Raw genomic sequence first — 9,162 nt, 5'->3', positions numbered from 1 at the left:
TTTTTTCCTTGCGTTATGCGGGCCTCTCACTGCTGTGGCCTCTCCCATTTGCGGAGCACAGGCTCCGGACGCGCAGGCCCAGCGGCCATGGCTCACGGGCCCAGCCGCTCCGCGGCACGCGGGATCCTCCCGAAACGGGGCACGAACCCGCGTCTCCTGCATCGGCAGGCGGACCCCCAAGCACTGCGCCACCAGGGAAGCCCTGGTTATCTGTTTTATATATAGCAGTGTGTACATTTTAATCATTTAGGCCATTTTGTAGTGTCTATGTGTTTGTCTTTATTATTACTAGAAAGTGGCAAGTAACATCCTGTACATGTTGCTTTGTGAATTTATGTGAGTTTATGAAATAAATTCATAAAAGTAAAACAAAAGAAAAAACCCAAATGTTGTGAACTGTCAAGCTCCCTTTCGGCTCCCTTATGATTGGGAAGTTGCATCCTTACTTCTCCTGGCCCCTCCCACATTCACTCTTCCTTCAAACAAGACTGCGGTGCCTGGAGTGGAAACACGAGCAAGCAGATCAGAGGTGATAGGACCTAAACACCCCTATGGGTCTCAGGCCCTGGGGCGAGGGTACCCCAGACAAATGGCAGGGAAGAAAGAGGGAGCAGGGGACGGAAAGTGCACCCACGCTGCATGGGTGCAGAAGCCAGGGCTGTGCCAGCAGGACCTCAGTAGAACCTCAGAATCTGTCACCGGTTCTAAATATGGGCAGGTCGTCCTTCAATTTTGCATGGCTCACGTGATCTGCGGTGACAAAAGGATGTGCACACGAGGTTGGCAGGGACCCAGGAGACTTTCTTTTCAAGTTATTTTACCTTCGGGCAGTGGGAGCCCTCCCAGCACCTCCCATCCTCCTGTTCTCCAGCCTCTGGGAACTACGTCTCCTTGGTCTGTGGACCCTGATCTTGGTCTGTGTCGGCTCTTTGCTTTCTTCCACCCCGCCAGGCCTGCTCATCGCCTCGTGGAAACTAGGGCACATCGCCCTAGCATGGCGCTGAGTGTCTGACAGAGAAAAAGGAAAGTTCCTGGCGCCTCCACCTCCTCAGCCTGTCTCTCTCTGCCAGGTGCGGCCAGAGGCTCATTAATCACATCAAGAGGTATTCCCTGGTGGCGCAGTGATTGAGACTCCGCCTGCCGATGCAGGGCACACGGGTTCGTGCCCTGGTCCGGGAAGATCTCACATGCCGCGTTGCGGCTGGGCCCGTGAGCCATGGCCGCAGAGCCCGCGTGTCTGGAGCCTGTGCTCCACAATGGGAGAGGCTACGGCAGTGAGAGGCCCGCGCACCGCAAAAAAAAAAAAAAAAAAAAAAAAAATCACATCAAGAGCTGCATTGCCTGTGCCTCTCCCAAGGAACACAAGTGACATTTAAAAGCCACCAGATGTGCACGTAAGTTCTGCCTCTCTTCATTTCTGTGTATTTAACTGGGCGGGGGGTTGGGACCCCCTTCCCCAGCGGGCTTTCCTCGCCCCAGCTCCCCAGATGTGTTTCTGTGTCCTTTGCACGGAGGGTGATTTGTTTCAGGAAGCTACTGACTGGGAGATGTTTCCTAGGATGTCGTTTCTAAGGAAGAGGGAGAAAGATGAACTTGCCGCAGTCCTGTGTCTCCAGCCCACAGAATTCCCTGCCCGCTTCGAGCCCAGACCAGTGGCAAAAAGCAGTCCAACACATAGATACACTACCAAACGTAACATAGCTAGCTAGTGGGAAGCAGCCGCATAGCACAGGGAGATCAGCTCGGTGCTTTGTGACCACCTAGAGGGGTGGGATAGGGAGGGTGGGAGGGAGGGAGGGAGATGCAAAAGGGAAGAGATATGGGAACATATGTATATGTATAACTGATTCACTTTGTTATAAGGCAGAAACTAACACACCATTGTAAAGCAGTTATACTCCAATAAAGATGTTAAAAAAAAAAAGCAGTCCAACATTCAGGGACATGCAAGACAGCCCCCTTCCCCAGCCTTACTTCTTGACCCTGCGATGCTCAGCTGATACACACAGGTGGGATCCTGGATCCGGTGTCCAGCAATCATGGCCATCACTGTGGAAGCTGCTCCTATTTTGTCCAAAGCGTGCCAGGGTCATGAGAAGAGCAGAGTCCCTGCATCCAGGCTAAGCCAGATGTCGGCTCTGTGATGACGGCTGATCATTCCATCTCCCTGAAATTTTAGTTCTTCTATACAATTTATTTTCCTTTCCTTTATAGTGTTTCTATTACGAATAAATAAGTTATTATATAAAATACTCCTAGACGTTTTCCCCCTATCCTTACCCGTTCTGTAGGACCCAGATCAAATACCAGTACCCCTTCCACCCAGGCTGAAAGCAGTCTCTTCCTTTTTAAAACCCTTCCCACCCACGTTTTTTTTCTGAACTTTTTAAGGGCGCACTGCTGGCTCTGTTTGTAAGTAATTACACACAACAGTATCTCCAGGATGGGCTAGGGAGCCCCCTCTATCCCCTCCACGGTGGTTCGCACCCACTCACTATTAGCGGAATGAATGAATAAGTGAATGTACTTGTTTTGAAGTATTTTCTCTTCTGGGAAATTTGCACTGAACAATTCAAAATGTTCCTGTCCTTCGATTGTATACAAAGTTTTATCCTATGTTTTCATCACAAGGTCTCAAAGTGTTATTTAGTTTTCCAGGCCGATGAAGAGATCAAAAGGATATGTAGTTGCCTCCAAGTTAGACAGGAGCACTTTTAGTTTCTAGAATACTCCTGGACTCTAGCCGTCTTCAAAAGCAAATACACTTTATTTTGGAGCTGAGCCTTCAGACATACTGTTTCTACATTCCCCAGGAAAGGTCTGTTTCTTTTGTAACATTCTGTAACATTTAGAGAGCTTATGTTACCTTCATGGAGGAAAGAGCCTAGTGATTGAATAGACTTCCAGTAGGAGATGTCCCAGATGGAACAACAGTGCAGGTCGCCCATACAGACATTCATTCACGCTCAAGTATCTGCAGTATTGTATTTTCTACATCGCCTCTATACATTTCAAATAAAATTTATTCATTTCAAAAAAGCACACTAGGGCTTCCCTGGTGGCACAGTGGTTGAGAGTCTGCCTGCTGATGCAGGGGACACGGGTTCGTGCCCGTGGTCCAGGAAGAGCCCACATGCCGCAGAGCGGCTAGGCCCGTGAGCCACGGCCGCTGAGCCTGCGCGTCCGGAGCCTGTGCTCCGCAACGGGAGAGGCCCCAGCAGTGAGAGGGCCCGCGTACCGCAAAAAAAAAAAAAAGCACACTAAAATGTATTTACAATGCATTTCATACTTGGAGTACAATGAAGTGATTTAATTGACATGTCGATAAACTTAGGACCTGTGATTTTCTTCTTATATAACCAGAAATTCCCAGTGAGCAGTCAGGACATCAGCCCTTCTCTTCCACAAACACAGCTGTTGTTTTGAAAAAATAATATGATTAACAGAGAATTTTCAGGAAGAACTCTGTGTCAATAAAAATTAATTTTGAGTTGGCCTAGGAAATGTACCCAACACACACACACACACACAAACACACACACACACACACACTTCCACGTTTCTATGATGCAACGATAAAAATTTTAAAAGATTGTGCTAGAGGTTCTTCCATTTCTCTCACATCCCAAATCCCTCTAATATAAATACAGAGCCTCTGAAGATGGAAAGTTTGCTTTTATTCCTGAGTTTGAGGTGATGCCAGGATAACGGAAGGGAAGTGTCCTCAAGTCCATGCAGAGCCAGATGCTGAGACCGTGAAGTGGGTGAGATCACGAGGTGGAGGGAGTGGAGAGTATAAAGGACCAGTATGGGGGCTTCCCTGGCGGTCCCGTGGTTAGGTCTGCGCTTCCACTGCAGGGGGGCACGGGTTCTATCCCTGGTTGGGGAACTGAGATCCTGCAAGCCACACGGCATGGCCAACAACAACAACAAAATTTTAAAAAAAGGACCAGTATGACCTTGGGGGATGTCCACAGGTTGGTAGGAGGAAAGACATGCAGGAAAGGAGACTAGGAAAAAAAAAATTCTAATCTCATAAGAGAAGCAAAGGGATCCAACATTTCAAAAACGAGGAAGAGGCCGAAAGTGTCATGTGGTAGGGGCTGGAGACACCCATCGCTGGAACTGGATGTCAGAAATGGTAATGGGACGTCTGAGACACAGTTTGATGAACGTGGTAAAGACAGAAGATGAATCTGATGACTTAAGCAACTGACTAGGAGGTTAAAAAAAAAGTGAGGGTTCAAAGACCGACCACTAGCACAAGACTGACACTGAAATAAAAGAGAAGATGGAAGCCCCAGGGGCCTGGCCAGGGATGAGCGCTTCAGCCTGGAGGAGACTGCTGGAAGGGTGTCCGAGTCTATGGACGTACCACCCTGAACACGCCCCATCTCGTCTGGAAGGGTATCCAAACCAAGAGGGAAGAACCTCTGGGGAGTAAGAGTCTGGAGATTCTAGAAAGAAGAGGAGTCATTGAGGCAACTGCCCAGATGGAGTGAGAAGGATCCCATGGTCTTTATCTTGGAAGGTCCTGGAAGAAGGTGGACCGTTATACCTCGAAGGCAGCAGGACCAAGATGCTATGAGACAGAGTAAGCGAGGGAGCTCCTTCTGCAGTTTTCTCAGCACAAGAGGAGGCGAATTGCTGGGGAAAGCTGCGGAGTGAGGTGGTCTAGAAAGCTGAAGCAGAAGGTGGGAGTCATGGAGGCCGATGCACTTCAAGGAAAACAGATTTAAGTTTTGCTAAATGCCAGCAGGAGCCCTGCTGGTTGAATGGACCCATTGTGGCACTCTGTGACTTCCCCGATGCATTCTCCGTACCTGGGGACAAGCGTGATGGATGCGGGGCTGGAGACAGACCCAGGCAAGGGTCCAGGGAGACAGGAACCTGCAGACTCACTGAGTGTCATCCACTGTGGGTTCACAGTAACCCCCGAATCTACAGGGCACAGATCAAAACTGATTGAAACTGAATGGAGTAAGACGATGGCTTCAGTCCCTAAGCTGTTCCCAGCTGCTTAACCTTACAGAAGAAATATTTCACGTGGGTCCCTCTGTATATGCACTTTTTCCTTGCAGCTGAGTACTCTCCATCTTTGGAATGTTTCTCCCACCTCCTTCCTCCCTTCGGCAGAGTTCTCTTGCAGGATTTCTCACACTCTGTTCCAATCTTTGCATATCTCCTGCTCTAAACTGTGGACTCCATGGAGGCAGGAACTTTGTTTTCCTCTGAATCCCCGAGCCTGGAACACTGGATCTCAGAATAGACTGGAGTCATTGACTGAATCATTTTGCATTTATTACTTAGGACGTTCAGGACGTATCTTCATGTGCAGGCGGAAGATAAAGACCATGGGATCTGAGCACATTACCTCGTCCAGTCCCTTTATTAGAGACGAAGAAGCCAAAGCCTGAAGAGGTGGACTTCATGCCCTTGAGATGAGGAGTTGGCTAGTTTTCTCTTTAACACAGCCTCCCAGTGATGTCTCTCTCACTCCTGCTCCACATCTGCTTTGGTTCTAATTCAGGATCTAACATCTAAGCAAGATCTGGCCTGACCACAGGAACTGGAGGGAGAGATGCCAGAATCACAATCAAGAGAAATGCCCTGTGCCAATGGAAGTACTGAGCAAGGTGATGGTCAGTGTGGGGAAACAAGTGACCCCAGAAGGTGAGAGAAGCTTTGGGATGCCCAAGTCCCCAGAAAATAAGGGACTGAGGTTTAAGACAGTTCTCTACAAATTTGACAGTTTTATGAAAGGTCAGAAATGGATGCTGTACATTGGCTGTTCCACACAGTAATGTGTTGGGTTTTATTTATTTATTTTTTTAGCTTTATTGCTGGCTCTGTCACTTTATTTTTTTTCAATTAATTTTTATTGGAGTATAGGTGCTTTACAATGTGTTAGTTTCTACCATACAGCAAAGTGAATCAGCTATACGTATACATATATCCCCTCTTTTTTTTGGATTTCCTTCCCATTTAGGTCACCACAGAGCACAGAGTAGAGTTCCCTGAGCCATACAGCAGGTTCCCAGTAATGTGTTGTTTTAACATGATTCTTCCAATATTACTCACTTTCTCCATTTACATATATTTCTGTGGAATTCAGAAATTCCTACAAACAAGCAGTGCAGTTAGAATCAACAAGTTTTATTCTCTCTAGCCGTTTTCCCTCAAAACAAATATACCAGTGTATTGTTTGTTTTTAGATGTCATTCTCTTACAAATTTTTGTTGAAGGAAAATGTCTGTTGAAGGTGAACTATCTTGTGCCCTACTTATTATTTTAAACTGACTAAGATAAATATTTAAAGTCACAGTTCTAAGTATTTTCTTAGCTGTGTTCTTTCATTTGCTGTTTATTTTAGTTGGAACATGTGTGAATGGTTCCAAAAGTCCAGATTAAATAACAACATTGTTTGTATACATTCTGGGTAACTTGAAGAAAAGAAAAGGAATTCGTATCTTGAATGATTCAGCGTCTTAGTCAGCTCAGGCTACCATATCAAGAATACCACAGACTCTGTGGCTTACACAACAAACATTGATTTCTCACAGTTCTGGAGGCTGGGAAATTCAAGATCAAGGTGCCAGATGACTTGGTGTCTAATGAGAGCCCACTTCCTGATTTTAGAAGGCATTCTTCTCATGTTCACAGGGTGGAGAATAGAAAAATCATCTCTCCCAGGTCTCTTATAAGGGCACTAATCCCATCACAAGGACTCCACCCTCATGACCGAATTACCTCCCAATGGCCCCACCTCCTAATGCCAACACCTTGGGAGTTTAATTTGGGCTTTCAGCATATGAATTCCGGGGGACACAAACATTCTGTCCATAGCATTCAGCTCAGCCAACACATATATTTAAAGAAAGGAATCCTGTCCCTAATTCACCTGTGAGGACACATGATTCAATTAAAGACCTAATGTTATGTCACACAGAAACAGAGGTGCTCTCTCCCATTCCCAGAGCCCTGCATCACACTGCCCGGCTGTAAGGGAGGGTCAGTATGGGTTATTCTCCCAACACCCGCTCCCTCCATCCTGAACTAATAAGCCACTGAAAAGGCAAATGGGAGAAGATAAAGCGCCTAGCATGAGTGGGTAGAGAACGTTCAGCCCATTTTATTTGGGGAATGTGAAACTTTACATTAGGAGACCCTTAGAGACGACCCATTGAGATGCCTCTCTTTTTCGGATGAGGGAGCGGATTAGGGTCCCAGGGGTGGAGACTTGCTGAAGAGCCCAGCCAGTCAACTTGTTAGGACCCATTAACATTAGCGATGATGTAACTTGAGGTTTATCCCCTCTAATTGCAACGTACTTCTCAACCTCATTCGACTGCTCATTTCATAAACCCGACCCTGCCTTATTTATAAATGCTCAAGGAAAATAAACGACTGTCCATACGGTGACATCGTGTCAAAGCTAACCAGTGAGCTCTGGAGGCTGTCTGGCCCTGCTCTAAGTCTTTTATATGATGTGGGGGAAGTCACCCAACTGCACTCTGACTCCGTTATTCCCACCTGAGAAGAGAATCCCTCCTTTGCCGCTGCATTTACTTGAAAAGACCTTGCTATTCACAACACGCGTGGCCAATCGAAAATACGACATTTTTCAATCAACTTAAAAAAAAACCCTGAAGTATGACCTTGGGGTGGAGTTTGGAGCCCTCAGCTCTCACAGTCTCTGGCTAAAACAGAAAATGCCCTGATACATACCTTTTGCCAAAAAAAAAAAAAGATGTACAATTGAAAAGGAGGAGGAAGAAAAGTGGGATGAGTCTAAAGTAAAAACACTAAAATAAAAGCTCATCCCTAATACTTTTAAAAATGTGCATTTTTTTTTTTTTCTGAATAGGAGAGTAAGGGACGGTCACCCCGTTGGAATATCTGGTCCTGTAGTAACAGCCTCCTGTCTGCAGCTTTTTTTTTTTTTGCTTTAAGCAAACCTGACATATGAAAACCTTAATTGGTACGCGGGCTTCTCACTGTTGTGGCCTCTCCCGCCGCGGAGCACAGGCTCTGGACGCGCAGGCTCAGTGGCCACGGCTCACGGGCCTAGCTGCTCCGCGGCATGTGGGATCTTCCCGGACCGGGGCACGAACCCGTGTCCCCTGCATCGGCAGGCAGACTCTCAACCACTGCGCCACCAGGGAAGCCCTGTCTGCAGCTTTGAGGCCACACCTGGAACACAGATCCCGGCTCCAGGCGCTAACACAGTGGGCTGGCATCGTGGCTGCAGGGATTTCTGCCCAGCTGGGCCCAAGGTCTATGTAACAGGAAAGTCCCCGCAGAGCCTGCCCAGGTCCCGGCCAGCCCAGCTCCTGCTCCTCCTTTCCCTCTGAAATATGGAAGCAGCTGTCAGCAGCCTGGGCCTGTGCATTCACACTGCTGGCATGAAAACAGGCAGCTGAGTTGAGTCAAAAATAACACAGCTGCCGGCCCTGGTCTGGTGGGTTCCCAAGGTGGAGAGAGACGGAGACTCTGAGACACAACCGGTCCCACCCCCCTACCCCCACCCCCGACGGCCCAGGCACTAACTTGAACTCCTGCAGCCACTTGGTCCACAAAAACATGTGGATGTCATTTTGCTGCTCAAATGTTTCCCATTCGAAAAATGGGAAGGCAAGGGCAAAGGCGGTAAACAATTTTCTTAGTTCTGATTTCTCTCCTAGTGCTGAGTCTGCTTCCACATGGCATGAAAGTTCTAGAGTCACTCCCTACCAGAAGAAACGTTCCATGAAGCCAGCACAAAAGCTTTTATTTCATTCGGTCTCACGTCAAAACATTCCATGTCTCTGACCCAAACACTCCCTTCCCTGCTGTTAGGCTCCAGTGCCCCCCGTGTCCATCTGCATCCTGACCGCAGTGAGGGTCAGGCTTATTGACCCTCCGTGGTCCAGCAAAAAGCCGGGAAGGAGGGGGAGAGAGGAGGTCTCAAGACCACCATCAACCTCCCTTCCCCTTGATAATGTGACGGGCTTCACAGGTTCCACAATGAGGAGTGACAGTCATTGCCTTTTGACACCACTCTGACCCCTGATTTTAACCTCTCCCTGATGGAATCAGATTTGTCCAAAGCCTCTTGCTCACGCTGACTTCCTGGCCTCGCATGTCTGGGATGTGGGAGGGCTCCTTAGATCGTGAGCATGT

The sequence above is a fragment of the Lipotes vexillifer genome, unplaced genomic scaffold (genome assembly GCF_000442215.2).
Source record: "Lipotes vexillifer unplaced genomic scaffold, Lipotes_vexillifer_v1.1 scaffold7, whole genome shotgun sequence".
NCBI lineage: Eukaryota > Metazoa > Chordata > Mammalia > Artiodactyla > Lipotidae > Lipotes > Lipotes vexillifer.
The sequence above is the reverse complement of the archived record's forward strand: the minus strand, read 5'-3'. Positions refer to the sequence as shown.